The following is a 16,840-nucleotide window of genomic DNA, read 5'->3' as shown; positions in this document are numbered from 1 at the left end:
TCCCAACCTGTTCCCTGCATCAGCACCAGTCAAAGTGAACAGTGCATTAATCTCTGTCACCAACCCAAATAATTCTGGGATTCTGTGATTCCAAGAGGTTCCTGAGCTCTCGGTGAGCAGAGGGACTTTGTGGGTTTCCAGATTTCTGTGCTGCTTCCCCAGGATGTGCTTTCTCTCCAACAGCCCTTCCCTCCACTGCTCAGCTTTTGTGCACACCTCTTCAAGCAGGAAAGTGCAGTGATTATCCCAGAAATCATCAGGAAATGGAGCTGGTGGCCAGGGATCTGTGTGAGGTGATGAAGTGCTGGCTGACAGAGACCTGTGGGCTCACCACACCCAGTCCTGGTTTGTGTGACACCCAAAAGCTGTTTGGCACCCACAGTCTGGAAATCCTCCCTGCCAGGAACCAACCATGGGCTAATCTGCCTTTGATGGTGCCCACGACAAATTGTCTTTCCAATGGTTCATAAATCAATGGCTCACCTTGTGCCAGAGCACATTCCAGACCAGAGCCATCTCACCTGGAGTGCCACAACATCTTTATAATCCTTGAGGGTGGAGCAAAGCCACAGGGATGGCAGAGAAGTGCTCCAGTTGTTCTCATGCACTCCTGATGAGCAGTGAGAGTTTACTGGAGCCACTGGAAAAGTTCTTCTTGTGACCAAAGGATCTTTCAAGATCAAACATGTCAGCCCCAGTTAGAGCCACCTAGAGTGAGCTGCAGGAAAGTAATTTTCAGGAGAAGGAGAGCTGAAAATACCTGTTTAATGAGGTTTAATCTGCCATGTTTTCCTATGTTATTTCTGTGCTACCAAATGTAGTCCCTAGAACTTCCATAAGAAAAATCTTAGTTAATGCCAACACTAACACTTCCAAAATCAGATTAATATCCCATATTAAGAAAGGAAATACAGAAAAGGAATGGCCAGAAGTTGGTTTTGTTGGATGTGATTTCTTCAGCTGAAGAAAAAGTCATGTTTTGATGAAAGTCGTAAATCCAATTATTTATGGAAGACTTGAGGACCTAACATTACCACCACAGGAAATAACCAAAGCTGTGTTTGGGCTAAAGGATGTTCAATAAAGTGATTCTAGAACAGCTGGAATGCTGGGTTTGCACTGCTCTAGAATGTTTCCTTTCCCCCCCAGTTTGGGGCAAAGTGATTAATTGATCTTTAATTAAGGGAGGAAGTAGGATGGCCCAGGGAAAGGGCAGAAAATCCAATCCCTTCAAATATTCATAACACTCTCCAAACCAGTTAAACTATGAAAAGCTCTCCCCCTTGATAGCAGGCAACCCTTGAATTTTAGTAGGATGTGGTTGATTTATTTTTCAAGCTAATTGCAAGAACAGGGATCCTGTGTTTAGTTGAATGAATTCAAATTGCTATTTATTTCTGTTCAGAAGCACATTTAACAGCGGCCATAATGCAATTGTGAGCCACAGGAAGTGTGTTGAGGTCTAAATCAATCAGTCTTAGTAAAGACAGAAACCAAAATTCACCTTTCATTAGACTGGAATTGTTGTTAAAAAAGATTTATTTCCTGCCCCTTTCCTGGCTAAAACCCTACACCCACATATCATTTGTACATTTGAATATGTATTTGTTTTATTTACTATTAGCACAAAGGTTTAATACATCCTGTCTGTCTGTTGTGAAATCATAAATCTTAGGCCCTCCAAATTCCTAGTGCAATTATTTATTTATTCAGGAAAACCAGGTATTCTGAGATCACCCTGCGCTTTTATTTGGTGTCAGGCCAGGTGATCAGATGACCTGCACAGAATGATTTATTTCTGCAAATCACCTTCGAACCAAAGTATTGGGAAATGCCTTAAACTGTCACAGAATCCCGGAATATTCTGAATTAAAAGGGACCCACAGGGATCACCAAGTCCAACCCTTCTTCAGTGAAACTCACTCTGGAGGAAGGAGCACTGAGTGATCTTCCTCTGCACACACTCAAACTTGACTGGCAACAACATTCTTTCACAATATTCAGGCCTTGCTTTGTGCTTTTCATTGGATCCTTTCACTTGCTGTAATTAATTCTCTGCATCTGGCCAAAGATTGCATTTTTTATCTTCCCGAGCATCAAGTTGGGCTATTAATATGTAAATTAGCAGGTTGTAGTTTTCTTGGAGCAGAAGAACTTTTTAACATTTTAATGATAATTTCTCCACAACAGTGGTCCCTTTCTGTGCTTCAAAAGTGTAACCTTTGCTTCTATTTTACTCCAGAAAGCCAAAGTGAAAATCATATTCTATTCCATTCCATCCCTGGACCTGCCCAAGGCCAGCCTGGATGAGGTGTGGGGCAAGCTGGTCTAGTGAAAGGTATCCCTGCAGAAAACACAGTTTTAGACCTAAATTTGACACATCTTTTGCCACCTGCATTCTAGGAAATTCGAAGCATAGATCTTTTTGTGAGTAAAACAGCTCTCAAAATAATTCTCCCATGTTTGAAGTTCTAGATAAACCCATTGTCATGACTTTAGGGCCTGAAGAATTTGGCCCAGCAGGAGAGTTATAATTCAGCAAGTTTAATCTCCTCCACAGACATATCCAGCTTTGTTTGTCCTTCATCACCTAGCTTGGAGGGGGATTGGGGTAGGATAACACAAATACTGCAGTTATTGTAAGCCAAGTGAAACCCCAGATTTCAGTCCTGGATTAATAAACTGTTTTGCTGAGAGGGGTGTGATTAAATCCACTTCTTTCTGCTCAGTGCATTGTGCAGGACACCCTGTTCCTCGGGCTGTTTTCTTCCTCCAGATGCATTTTTCTAATATCTGACAGGGATTTTTCTCCACCTGCACTGGGAGCCCCCTGACATGGCTGGGAGTTCAGCATTTCCCCTTGTCCCCTGTGTCCCCCGGGTGGATCAGCATTCTGTGGCAGTGCTTTGCTCCCAGCAGCTCCTGCTTTTCGTGTGGTTAATCCAAGAGCTGTGACCAACAGTGCATGTCATGACCCAGGGCAGCCCCACTGAGGCAAATACTGAACAAGATCAGAGCAGGAGTTTATCCTGGGAGGTTTGCAGCAGAGTTTCTGCCCTCTGGCTCCACACTAAGCAGCTCCAGACAGCACAACCCTTCCGCTGGCTGCCTCTCATGTAAAAATTCAGAAAACCTGGGCTCTTCTGTACACTTTGATTTCTGGAGCTGTGCTGTTGGCATTTTCCCCAGCTGTCTTCCCCTTTATTACCCTCTCCCCATTTGATTTCCCCTGCCTTTCAGCCTTTCCCCAGATCTTGTTCTCCCTCAATGATTCGGATTTTCCTGTGATGCCAGGTTGCCCTTTGGCTCCTGCAGCTGGAATAGGATGCACTCTGTTGTGCCTTGGGTGATCTGGGGAGCTACAGACATTCCTAAAGTGTCCTTTTGCCCTGCTTCCCCAGATGAAAATAATGTGGTTTTCACACAGCTGCCTTGAAAAAATCATAAAAATATGTCATTCTTCAGTAGCTGCTCACTGGCAGAGCATCCAGAATCTCATACTCTACATGAACCTCCAATTCCTTCAGCTGGGCATTCAGTGCTGGAGAGATGGAGAGCAGGGTGTTCACTGAGCGCTTTACTTTGGAAGTTCTGACATTAAATTGAAAAAAAAACCCAGGAATGTTGGCAGCACTGAATATGGGGTTTCTGAAGTCTGGGAATCAGAGTCTGGGACCTGAACCAAACTTGCTGACACCAAAGTGTGTGGAATTATTTGCCAGCACCATGAAATTTTTCAAATTGGCTTAAAATCGTATTTTAAACGCAAATGACTGACTTAGACTTTTTGTATGTGTTCTGGATCTCAAAGTCCTTCGGTTCTTCTTCATGAATTTTGCATTAAATCATAAAAGCTGGAGTTGTGTTTTAAGTTAGGAAGAACTTCAAAAGTTTGGATTCTTCCTTAATCCATTGACTCAAAGGATTTTAAGAACATCAAACACAGCTACACTTTCAACTAAATCCTAATAGCTGGTGTAATAAATTCACATATATATATATATATGCATATATATTTGCATATAGGCACAGAGCTATAATAAAAATACTTCTTCCCTTCCTTAAAGGAATTTGCAGCTCTTCTGAGTTTGAATTCCTGTAGGTTACGTATGTCATCTCTGGCATAAACAATGATAAAATTGATTTCCCCTGGGGCTGAGCCTTGCACCTGCTTGGGCCAGGCAGGAGGATTTTCCTAAAAGTAAAAAGTAACTAATTTGGATGAGTTGTCCTATCCTGAGTCTGAGGCTGCAGCTCCTGCTGGCTGGGAATGTGTGCCTCAGTCCTCGCTGAGCTCTGGGAGCAAAAATTCTTAGTCAAAGCCCTATTTTAAACTAATTTCCCCTGGGAACTTAAAATTTTCGAGCTCTGGTATCAAAAGGTGAAATATTTGGAAAGCATTAAGAAGGTGGAAGGGCCTGTGCTAAGCCTCGGGAGGAATGAGAGCTGCACTTGGTGCTTTTTCACGTTACAGTGCTTGTTAAGGACGATATTTTTAGAGCTGGGAACACATCCCTGCTCCAGAGCTGTCCCATTTCCTCAGCTTGCAGCTGTTTCCTTGTGTTCTTGTGCTAGCCAGAGTTTCTAGCAGAGTTTAATTCTGCATGAAAATGTTTGGCTGAAATGTGTGTCCAGGGCCATGTCAGCAAAGCGAGGAAAATAAAACCTTAATGACCTCCAGAAGTTGCTGCAGCACAGAGGGCTCTGAGGGCTCTGTGAGTTGTTTCCTGTGCACGAAGAATGGGGATGTTGGCATGAAATGAATAAATCTTCAGCCACATCAGGTTATTACCTCAGCTTGGGTGGGAGCTGAATGTCATCTCTGGCTTGGCACTAAGCTTCCTCTCTGAAAAACTGGTTTTCCTTCCCACTGGGTGGAAATCAAAATGCACCGTGTTTGTTGTGAAATAGTCATTTGTCAGGAAAGGATCCCGAGTTTTCAGTCCCACCAAACTGGAGAGGCAAACCATCCTGGGACCTCCCCATGCCAGTGCTGAGACATTAAATAAGGACATTAAATAGGGACAGGATGGCACCACCTGAGCAGCGCTTTGCATTGTCTTTGGTAATTCCATTCCTGCAGGCTGCATCTGGCTGGAATGCCAAACAAGAAAATAAAGGAACTTTGCTCCAGCTAGCAGCTCTGCAGCCCAGCCGAGCAGAGGGAAGCTCTGCTCACTCGGAGCTTCCTTTGGAGCTTCCTTTGGAGCAGGGGTGTCAGCAGAGGGTAATTTGATGGCTCTGCCAAGCCGACAGCAATTTGTCAGACGTGTTACAGACCCGTGCCACCGCCTTTGTTTAGGAGGAGATGTCCTACTTTCCCGATCCAACCCACCCCCTGATTTGCAATTCTGAACGGAGATAATTGCTCCAGCAGCATTCCAAACCGGGCTGCAATTACGGAGTGGGCACGCATTAACAGCAGTAATTTAATTTGGGTGTCCATTTGTAACACAAGGAAAGAGTCTTTCAGGCATTACTGTTAGTGATATTTTTGCCTCTAATACATAGTGGAGGCCACATTCACCAGAAATACTTGCATGAATAAAAGATGAGAGCACCGATTCCTCTGTCTTCCCAAACAAAGGAAACAAACATTGCCTTTGGGACACTCAATACAAACAGATGCACTGAGGCTTCACACAACTGCCTTACCTAAGGAGGGGAGCCGAGCTGCCTCAAACAAATATTTTATTTGGGTAGAACTGCCAGAATTCTGACAGTAAGCGGTCTTGAACGTCAGCTAATCAAAATAGCTGCTAACCAGCTCAGGAGAGGAACTTGTAATTAGTATCACAATGAAATTTGCACTCTAGGCTTCCACCTCCTCTCTCCCTCAGAGGAAAAAATGCCTCCAGTGGTCAATGACATCTATTTTTTTAAGGGATGAGGATTTTCAAAGGTGCTGAAGGAGATTTCTTGTTCACTTCTAAGAGAATCACAGCGATGGATGAGCATCTGTCTCCCAGAAACAGAAGTATTGCTTGTCTCCCTCAGACCACAGCTTAAAATGCTCTTGCTCAATTCCCTCCAAGTATTGTGGCTTGAGCTCCCTGGGCTTTCATGGTTCCTAAGCTATATGCAGGTTTTTTCACCCCAAAACATGTTCTCAGGTAGTTTTTTGTGAAGCATTCCACAGGATTTTATAGCTGCTTGTCCCAGGGGTTTCATTGCCTGCTCTCCATCCTAGACAGGCTCTGACCTGAGCTCTCAGTCACACTGATTAATAGAACTCCCCCAGTGTCACACTGATATTGGTACAACTCCCTGGACTCTCAGCTGTCTCCTTTGCCCATCACCTCACCCTCCTGAGCTCAGTGGCAGTTTCACAAAGAAAAGACTACCTGGGTCTTGCCTGGCTGGTGAAGGCACCACTTTGGAGGTTTTGGATGGAGACTTCAGCTCAGAGGCAGTAAAATAACCAATGCATTAATGACTGGCCAAGTTCCCCACTCAAGAGCCTGAAGCACTGAGTCATTAACCCAACCATGTAATTAACTTGGACAGGGGACACATTGCATTTAAACTGATTATGGAATCAAAACCCCAACCAGGATATGCCAAGTAACAAAAAACTTCCAAGGATCTGGGCAAGGACTCAGTATGAAACAAAGCAGAATGCAGCACTTGTCACCTCAAGGATACCCAAGCGATCTCCAGGCAGCTCTGGTGACAGAAATCCTGGAGGAAAGGTGCAACATCCTGGCAAAGGACAGGAGCTCTGCAGCATGAAGGAGAGCCAGGAAGGACTGTTTTGACTGGAGGATGTGTGGAAAAATCTGCATTCTGAGCAGGACCCTTGGATTTTCAGAGTGGATGAGATCTCTGGGCGGATGTGTCTTTTAGAGCATCCCAATTAGAGAAAAGCCTGTAATTGCCCTCATTCAGGGGCAGAGGCAGTGCCATCCCAGGCAGCAGGGGCAGGGAGGAAATGCCAGGGAGGAAATTGGCTGCTGCTGACAGGACAAACTCCAGCTGCCCTGCAGCTCCACAGCTGTAATTAGGGAGACCTGGAACACAAGATTGGCCTCTGAGGATGGACCTAAATTGATAATTTCCTGATTTTCTGTCACTGGAAATCTCCTATTGCACCATTCTTCCTTGCCTTAGTGAGTGTGTGATGCAGATTTTGGAAAACTCGGCAAAGGAAACTTTTTGATAGGGCTGTGATGGACAGGACTATACAGAGATATCTAAAGTGTGTATAACATTGCCTGTGCTGCATTCAAGGGCAATTGGATAGGAGAATATGGAAGGAAGGACGTGTCTTGGAAACGCAGCCTGCTTTATAAAACAACCCTGAGCATAGTCTGTGCTCCTGTGTGGCCACCTGAGCACTCAGGTGGATGTCTGAGGTTCACCACCATGCCCTGGCATCTGTGTTCTGAACAAGCTGGGCCAGGGGGTGAAAAGATGGGCCAAAGCCTCCACAAAAAGCAGTTTTCTGCCCCAGGAATGGCCTTTCTTTGCCTTGTGCCCATTGAAACCTGGGTGCACATTGAGATCAGCAGCAGCACTGCCCGAATCTCCTCATTTCTCCCTGTGATGGAGTGGGGAGGTGAAATGGTCTCTTTTAGAAGTGCTGCCTCCAAATCCTCACCCACACATTGCTCACCTTTCTGTGCTGCCAACATTTCTCTTTTTGTCCAAGGTCAGAGTAGAACCTCTGTAATCTTTGTGTCAACACCCAGAGCACCTCGAGCACACACTGTGAAAATTACATCATACAGAGGGAGCCACAGCTTCTGCTGGAGCTGCAGGGTAGGGCTGGAGTGAAGCAGGAACTGTTATGATATTATCCATGTCATTATTGGATATCTGTTCTTTTTTTATTATTATTTTAACTGTCATATTATATGCAAACGACTCTTCTTCATATTATATGAAGAAGAGTAAAAATAAATTTGGAAGTGAAGTCTGTTCAAATCACAGTCTGATTCTCAGAAAATGCTTGGAAAACATCTTGAATCACAGTGGATGGAACAATAGAGCTCTGCCAAATACAAAGATATTTTTATTTGCCACAGACAGATAATGACAATTATTAGTGGATTGTACTCTGCATCCTTGCATCAAAGCAGCAATGCCAGACACCCTGGTTGCTAAATCCTAAGAATTAATTAATTGCAATTAACAATTGTGTTGATCCCATCACATCTTTACTGGAGGTTGGCTGTTGTATATGAGTTACATTTGCCCAAAGTGCCAGAGGAGAAACCAAAGAGGGTCATTGGCAAATCTGATTTGGACTAGCCAAGACACAAAGAACAAAAACATATCTAGGAAATATTTGTTTAGGACACACCTTATGAATTCAGAAATCACTTGTCAGGTGCACTGAGGTCTGTTTTATCAACAGAAAAACCACCAGCAGCCTAAATCAAACACTTCAGAAGCAAATCACACCCATCAAGGATTTGTCCATATGAGAATGAAAATGGGAAAAATTAACTCCCTCAGCTGAGGCAAAAGGGAGCTTTTGCCCAAATGTTTGATACCCATTTTGAAAAGGTCACATTAATCCCTGGTGCAGGGATGCATTGCACTGGAATCGAGGCAAACAGCCCCAACAGGCACGGAAATCAACTCATTTTCAGTGTTTCCTGGAAGAGCTGTGGCTCAGAGGCTGCTGGGATCCTGTGCTGAGGGAAATGGCAAACAGTGCCATGAGAATTGGCTGCCAATTCAAGCCAGGAGTCAGGGACCAGTGGGCTGGAATGGAGAGACACAGGGACAATTCCTGTTCTGGCACAGGCAGCCTTCAGGGATCACCTTCCAATTCCAGAGGCACAGGAGAAGACAAGAGCATGTGAAATGCTCCTGTTGCCTTTCTCTGGAAGAAAAAGCTCCCCTTGCTTTTCGTTGCAAACCAAAGCACTTGTTTATTTGAAATATCTGTCATTTCATCTCCACGGTTTCTGGGAGAAAAGAGAGAGAGGCAGAGGAACAAACCAGCTGACTGCTGCATCAGAAGATGCTGTGAGATGCATGGAAAGAGAATAAGGCTCGTGTTGTGTGTCTGGAGAGGCAGATGGGGTCTGGGCTGGCCTGGAGGGAGACACCAGCTGTTACAAATAGTGCTGGGGTCAGCTTCTCTGACATGACATCTCCAGATACCAGCACAGCCTGATTTCTTAGCTGGAATGCTGAGAAGTGCTTAGTCTTTCACAGAACAATGAGCAGATAATTAGAGAAACCAGAAGCATTATTAATAAGAGCAGCTTGTTTCAAAAAGAGCTCAGCTCAGTCCTGTCAGGCAGCTGACAGCCTCTGCAGATCACTAAATGGGGCTTTTTGATGCTGCTCTCTAAAATCCTGCTCGGCTTCCTTCAGCCTGGCTGACAGTGCAGACTCAATTAACCTTTGATTAGACCAAAGAGTCCCCTGGTTTTATCCTGGCCATCTCTGTCTTGCTGGTAGAGCTTCAAAACCCAACGATATTGCTGGGTTTGTGTTTCCTAGAGCACCTCTTGAGATGCCAACATCATTTCAGGGCACATTGTCTGTCCTTGTCTCAAAGGCCACCTGGAAAAGGGAGCAGTGCAAAGCCAAGTCAGGCTCATGGCCCAAAGCTAAGGGAGCCCCAGATTTCCTGAGCTGAAGAAAAATCCCTCATGTGTGTGTGCAGCCACACATTCCTGCCCTCCTTCTGACCAGATGCATTTTTGGGAATGATGGCTGTATTTGCTGTGTGTCCAAGTGCACCTTAGACAGGCAGAGAATGTGAAATGTGGCTGCAAAAAAAGGAGAAAGAATCTTTGAACCGAACAGAAACACGTTCTGAAATCGTCTTGCCTTTCTCTGACTGCCATTTCACAGCCAAAAGCTGCAGGAATATTTGTGTTTACAACGCCCAGCCCTCCCCAAAACAGCCCTTATCAGCATTCTGTGCAGGGAAAGGAAAAGCAGCAAAGTTCTCTCCGAGGTGTTGCTGCCTTTGTTGTTCCATTTACCTTTTTTTAAGGAGCCACACACAGATTGCCAGCTTGCTTTTAATTCCATCTACTTCTGCTGTTGCTCTGCTGTGTGGTTGTCACTGTAAATTTGGTGCAAAATCAGCCTCTGTGGGACCAGCCAGGCCACAGGAAAATCCGTGGGATGTTATTAAATACTTCAGGGGGGGCCTTTTGCATCCATCCTTAGGAAAATTACGTCTCAGCAAGAAAAGAGGGAGAAGCATTAGAAATGACATCCATTGGTGAGAGCTTATGAATGATTTATGGCCCATTTTGCCACAGACTCCATTTCTGCTCACTCAGGACAGATCAAACAAATTACAAAGCCAGCATTAAGTGCAGGGACTCTCTCAGTGCTCAGGGAGGAACTTCCCCAGCACCACACAAGCACTGAGGAGCCTCCAGTAATGAAAAGGAAATACTGTGAACAATTATTTTTATTCATGTTTTGCTGAAACAATACAAGCCTGGCAGCAACCTCTGCTGCTCTGAAACAGTGTGAGGTGGAATTTCACCTCTCCAGGCTCAGCAGCCAGGCAGGGAGTGAGTGACTGACAGATCCCTCATGTCACAACCAACACAGTGTTGTATTAAAACTCTCTTCTGAATTTCAAAGAGCCTTTTCCAAAAATCAAGGCAGTGGTTTATAGCTAAAAATGTATCAATACAAATTAAATATTTGCATGACAAGGGTGACTTTAATTAAAAACCTTTGGCATAATTTAAATCACATCCATGAAAACAGTCATTGAAGAATGAAATGACTCAGAGCAATTGAGTCTTACAGTTCAGGGTAATTGGAAGGGAATGTCTGGGGCATCACTGCCTGCAGTGATTTTATACCTCTGAAAAAAAGCTGATTGTGAGATCCTTTTAATAAACAGTGAAGTAGCTGAGCCCAAACTGATCTGTGATTCTGAAAAGTCATACATTTCTATTTGCTTAAAATGACAATGATTCTGATCTGGGCCAGATGGGTTTTTCTGCACGTTGGATAAAAAGCCCCCAACAGCAATGGAAGCTGTTCCCAGGAGGTTTGCAGGATATTCAGGAGCTCAGCTGAAGGAAACCTGTGGACATGAACAGGTTCCTCGCTCTTCACTCACACTCCCCAGGTAAAGAGGATTTGAGCATCTTGCATTTCCCAGTTTGAGTATCATACATTTCCCAGTTTGAGCATCTTGCATTTCCCAGTTTGAGCATCTTGCATTTCCTGCATTTCCCAGTCTGAGTGCCCTGACTGGTGGGAAGCTCCAGATGTGGTTGCCTTTCAGGATTTGGAGATTTATTGCCTTCTTAACCCTTGTAAATCTGCCAGGCTTGCTGAAGACCCAACATTTTCAAAAGAAGGACAACATGTTTTTCCTTTTTGCTAAACGCTGAGGCTCAGATTTGACAAATAATCTTTTCCAAGGAAGCAGTTGGCCCTTGGAAAAGCCACATTTCTTCTCAGTGACAGCACATTACTTGGAGAAAGACCAATATAAATCCATATGCAGATTATGCAGCAATTTTGGCCCATGTTGGCCTCTGAATGTGCTGACCCAGCCACCCACTTATTGGAAGTGACATCTAATCATTTTGCAAATTTTTGACTTTCTGGTTGTCTATTTTTTTTTTTTTTGTGCAAGATGTGCCCTTGAAAGCAACCAGGACACACAAGGGAAAAACACAACCCAGGAAATAAAAACGTTTCTGTTGCTTGATCAGCTCTGTTTTCTCCTCCCATGTGCACAGATGTGCTGGAGCTCTGCAATCCTGTTTGTGTGGAAAAGCAAATACCTCTGATTGCAGCAGGTCGAAGGCTGGACTTACTGGAAGTGAAGTGGGCACTGTCCAAAGCTTTGCTTCTTTTAAATGCTGCTCCCTTGTTTGGCTAAGGGATGCTGGACAGAGCAAAAAGACAATTGAAGGGATTTTAGAAAGATACACCTGTAAAAAAATAATCAAAGGGTAATTCAGAGCTTATGGGAAAAGTAAAAAGGGATACAACTTTTTGTATTCATGTGTTACAATTGCAAAAGAATTTGGAAAGCAAAAGGATCTGACAAGTAGACTGGAGATCCTTATCAGCTATGAAGCCAGATTAGCTCTTTTTTTCCAGTTGTTAATTAAATATCTACAAATCCATGTGCTAGGACAAAGCTTTGACCCAAGAAACAAGGACGCAGTCAAAAGCAGACTCAATAAAATGAAGACACAAGTCTGAAAAGAATCCATTCCCTGCTAAAGAAGTCAGGAAGATGGATGTGGCATCGTGGGCTGATTCCAGGAATTCCAGGAATTAAATGTACAGGGTCCCAGAACTCTGCTGTTTTCTCTGGTAACAACTGAAATAAAGGCCCCAAAACTATAAAAACCAGAAATCAGGGATTTTCTTGCTTTACCTAAATAAGAATGATGCAAAGATCCAGAGGAGTTTGGTTGTTTGGAGCAAACAATGCTTGAAAAGGAACTTGGAGCTCCTAAATGATGTTGGGGTCTGCCCAGAGGGAATGTGACCTTCCAGGGTCAGGCTGCTCCTGCCAGGGATCCTTGGTACCTTCCAGGAGACCCTTGAGTCTTCTCACTGAGTCCAGGACCAGAGCAGTGACTCTTCTGCAGTGTTTTAAGGTGATATAGATCTTTTTTAGCTCTGTGTAGCACTGCCTGCTTCATGCCAGGGAGGATTAGCTATTCTACCTGAGTAAAAAGGAACTGGGGTGGATGAAAAAACAGCTCTAAATCAAAATAAACACCGAGTCATTAAAATGCTACAATGAATTAAGAAATTATTTGCCTTAATATATTGACTTTTGTGGTTTACTAAATCAAGAGCTGTTGCAGTCTCCATGGAAAAACAAGCTGCATTTGTCGACCTTTGTATTTATCTGCAAAAAGATTGGAAAAGGGACCAAAACACTGTCTGCCTGTAAATCAGCTTTTTCTCATCTTGAACTTTTACAAATGAAATACATTCTTTTGACACCTCTAAGCATTTATCCAGGTAAGGAGTCCTGCACATTCCTCGTTCAGCCATAAATCCAGGACAGCACAACTGAAGGCAAATCCATTTCCGACAGGGAGTGCTTGGGCTCCTGGCAGCAGATCTGCTCAGAGGAGACCTTGTGATGCCATGGCCAACAATATTCCATGATCAGCCTGCTTGGGAACCTCTGGGGAGGGAACACAATTGTTCCCTTTGCTGGGTTCATCCCCCAGGCCCTTGGGAACAGGAGGGCTTTCCAAGCTGCTCCTGTTTTTCCCTGCACCATCCCTTCACCAGCACAACTCCTGCTGCACAGGACTTGGGGCTGGTGGCTCATTCTGAGTCAATCCATCATCCTGAGCACTGACTGGGGCTCTTTTTTGGCTCTTCTCCCCGTTCCCTTTAATTTCTGTCTCAGTGCATGTGTGACTACATTTGTCACATCAAAGCTACTACAGAGGAGCTCCTGAGGCAGAGCCTGAGGCTCTCCTGAAAATCTGGAGCCTGCAGGCTGAAATTTTCCTGCTGCATGTGTGGATCCATCTGCACAGGCTGAGCATTCCCAGCTTTATCCACCACAGACCTTGGATGAGCAGGGAGGCACCTGCTGCTGCTTCCCTTGCCATGAGCTCCACAGGGAAACACCTTCCAAACTCAGCCTGAAATGGGATCCTGGCATTATTTCTGTCCAGTGGTCCTTCCTGTTCTCACAGCCCTGCTCTTGGGGACATTTCCCCACAGCTTCCTCTATAGAAGTGACTAATCCCCATCCTGAGGCTGTTTAGGTTTGGACTGAAAACCCCACAGTTTTCCTTGGCGTAAGTTACAGAGTGTGGACAAGGTGTCGTTCAGCACCCTGTGACAGAAACATGAGTATTGTTTGCTTCACTAATTACAAACAAAGAGCTGTGCCTGCTAGAAACAGTCAGGTTATTAATTAGGAAGTGGAAATCTCTTTCACAACATGGGCTCTGCTGTCTGCTAACCTCAAGGAACATGGACACTGTGCATGGGGAGACTCGAGTCACTGCATTTTTATTAATTGCAGCTTTTCTAGGAGCACTTAGGCAATGCATCAGAATAATTATTTCCAGTGAAGCAGCATTTACCATGCTCCTCACTTTTGTTTCTGTGCTAGGAAAGCGGGTGTTTCAAACCTCAATTCCAAACCCCAGGCTGTGGAGAGACAAGCTCCAGGGGCTCATCTCTGATGAAAGCCCAAAGAGAAGGGAGTTTGGGTCATTAGAGAAGTCAGCAGGAAGGAGGCTCTGCCTGCTGCCATCTGGGATCTCACAGGAGCTTTGTTTTCTCTTCCCAGGGCTGTTGTGTTCAGGTTGCCTTTTTTCCCTCTGTTGGACTAGGAACCAATATTGGAATTAATTTGGGCTCCATTACCACTGAGCAAGGCAGAGTCTTGTGCTGCTGCTGCTTCACTGACAGGGAATAAATTGTGCTGGAGGCTTGGGCTTGCAAACGGAGGGTCAGCCCAGCAGACACCCACAGCCCCTCCCCAGCACCTCCCAAAATCAGGGGAAGGGCATGGGTGTGAGAGCAGAGAATTCCTGACACTTCTCCAGGCCATGGCTGGGACCAGACCTGGTAGATCCAGCTGAACATCCTCACTCTGGCATTTTATGGCTGTTTCAACAGGCCCTGCCAGGCTCATCCTGCTGGTTCCCAGCATCCAGGGGAGGTTCCTGCCTCTCCAGCTGCCTCCTCTACCAGTGGAGCTCCTTCATTTCTCACTGTTGCTCTTTTCATTTCCCAGTTTGAATTCAGTGATACCTTCCCAGGCCAAATGAACAGCTCCACTTGGAACCCAGCACAATGGAAAAGCAGCTGAATTAATCATTTACAGCCCAATTTCCTCCTTTCCATACTATGATACAGGCAAGAGCTGAAAAAATAAACCCCCAAAGCTGCATGTATTTTTTAAACACACTGCAGGATTAAAGCTCCTTTTCTCTCCCCTTCCACGTACAGAATGTTTAGCTGGAATATTTCACAAATTCTAAAGGGCCTAGGAGAAGGGATGAATGACAGCCAGGAGAGCAGCATCAGTGCCAGCAAGCTGTGATTCCAAACAAGTTGCAAGCCCTTCTCAGCTCCCAGGTGGCTGGAAGTGTTTCACTCCCCGGATTTGCTGGAATTACGGAGGAAACTCTCTCGGCACGTCGGGGTCCTGCACTGGAGAGGTGTTTGTGTGGCTGCATGAACTCACTCAAGTGGGTTACTGAGGCACTTTGGAGAATCCACGGAAGATGAAAGCCTGAAATCCCAGCTGTGCTCAATTCAAAGGGAAGGTAGAGCTCAGCGTGCTCTCCCCAGCTGAGTACAGCTGTGGCTTCTCAAAGAATTTGATTTCGGAAAAGAGCAAAATAAATCTTTGATATCTTCCCCTTTTCAAAAGCACGATGTTCACATCTCCTTATCTTCTCACGTTTGTCTAAAGGGGGCTGTAAAACCAGTTTCATTTTAAAGCCACCTTGTAGGTTTGGGGTTTTTATTGGAGTTTTTTCCTTTGGGTGGAGGGAAGCTCTGTGTGTACTGGTGTGGCTGGGATGGAGTGGAATTCTGGCTTTGGCATTGTGCTGACAAAGCCTCAGGACCCTTCAGGGCAGAGCCTCTTGCAGACAGCATTAATTTAAACACTGTAAAGCATTGCTTCCTCAGTTAATTGGTCCCAAAACCCACGAAGGAAAAGCCATTCTTGATTTAGTTGCAAGCAGAGTATGTGACCTGTTTCAAGATGCAGCCACTGAACTTTTTCCTCGGCAAAGGAGGCCATAAAGTATTCAAATCTGACCTTTTTGGAGGCTGAAAAGTCAAAACACAAATCCAGGATAATAACATTTAACTTAACAAGTGGAATTACAATCAGAGGGGGGAAGAAGGAAGATTGAGAAGACATTAAAAGGAGCCACTGAAAAGGTAAAATGTTTGCAGGTAACCTGAAGACCACTTCAGGACATCACCATAGTCCAGGCTGAGAATAACATTTAAAAAATATTAAATGAGGGGAAAAAAATGTTAAATGAGGGGAAAGCCCACCCCAAATGCATCCCTAGCAGGATTGATTCACAGTTTGGGGAAGGAGTGCAAAAAAATGTTTTCAGAAGTGGGAGTTGTATCAGTGTTTGGGAAGTCATTAATTAATGAATTCTTGGCATGCAGCATGAGAGATTCTAGAGAAGCTGCAGAGTTCAGGAGAAGATTCCAAAGGGATTCAGACACACAGCTGATAACCTGTTCCCCAATGTGGCCTTGAGGCCACTGCCAGAGACAGGGATATATGTAAGGGCATTTAAAATAAATACAGAAATAAATCCTGGACTGAAGAAATTCAGGAATTTCAAAGAAAACCCCCAAATCCCTCCAGTTACTGCATTGGTTAATTGTTCAGAACAAGGATAAAGCCAATTCTGTACTTGAATAAATGGATATTGGGCATGTATCCCCCTGACTCCTGTGCAGGGAAGAAATGCCTTGTGAATTTGGGAGATTCTTTTCAAATTAGCAATAATTGTAATACCAGATAACAACAGACAGATGACTTTTTTTTTTTTTTAATTGGCTGGCAGAGAAGCTGAATCTCTGCACATTTCTGATTTAATTTGGATCTGTTTCTAAAACAGCTCAGCATTTTAGAACTGCCCCAGAGTACACCAAGCTGGCAACAAAACCCTGACACATCACAAGCAAACATATGTCTGCTCTGAAAAACACAGCCCACAGCTTCCCAAATGCAGCACTGGAGGGATGGCAGTGTCTGCTGGGAAACACAAAGAATGAAAAATATACTTTAGGACTTGAAATTTTAAAAGTTTCTTTTTGTGAGAAACTTAGAATTAATCACCAATTTCAGCCTCTCTTTTTTTTTTTTTCCCCACCAACTGCACTATCTAATTATTTAGTT

This window comes from Lichenostomus cassidix, chromosome 1, assembly GCF_008360975.1.
Source record: "Lichenostomus cassidix isolate B80296 chromosome 1, HeHo_3.0, whole genome shotgun sequence".
In the NCBI taxonomy this organism is placed as follows: Eukaryota; Metazoa; Chordata; class Aves; order Passeriformes; family Meliphagidae; genus Lichenostomus; species Lichenostomus cassidix.
Note: the sequence above shows the minus strand (reverse complement) of the source record.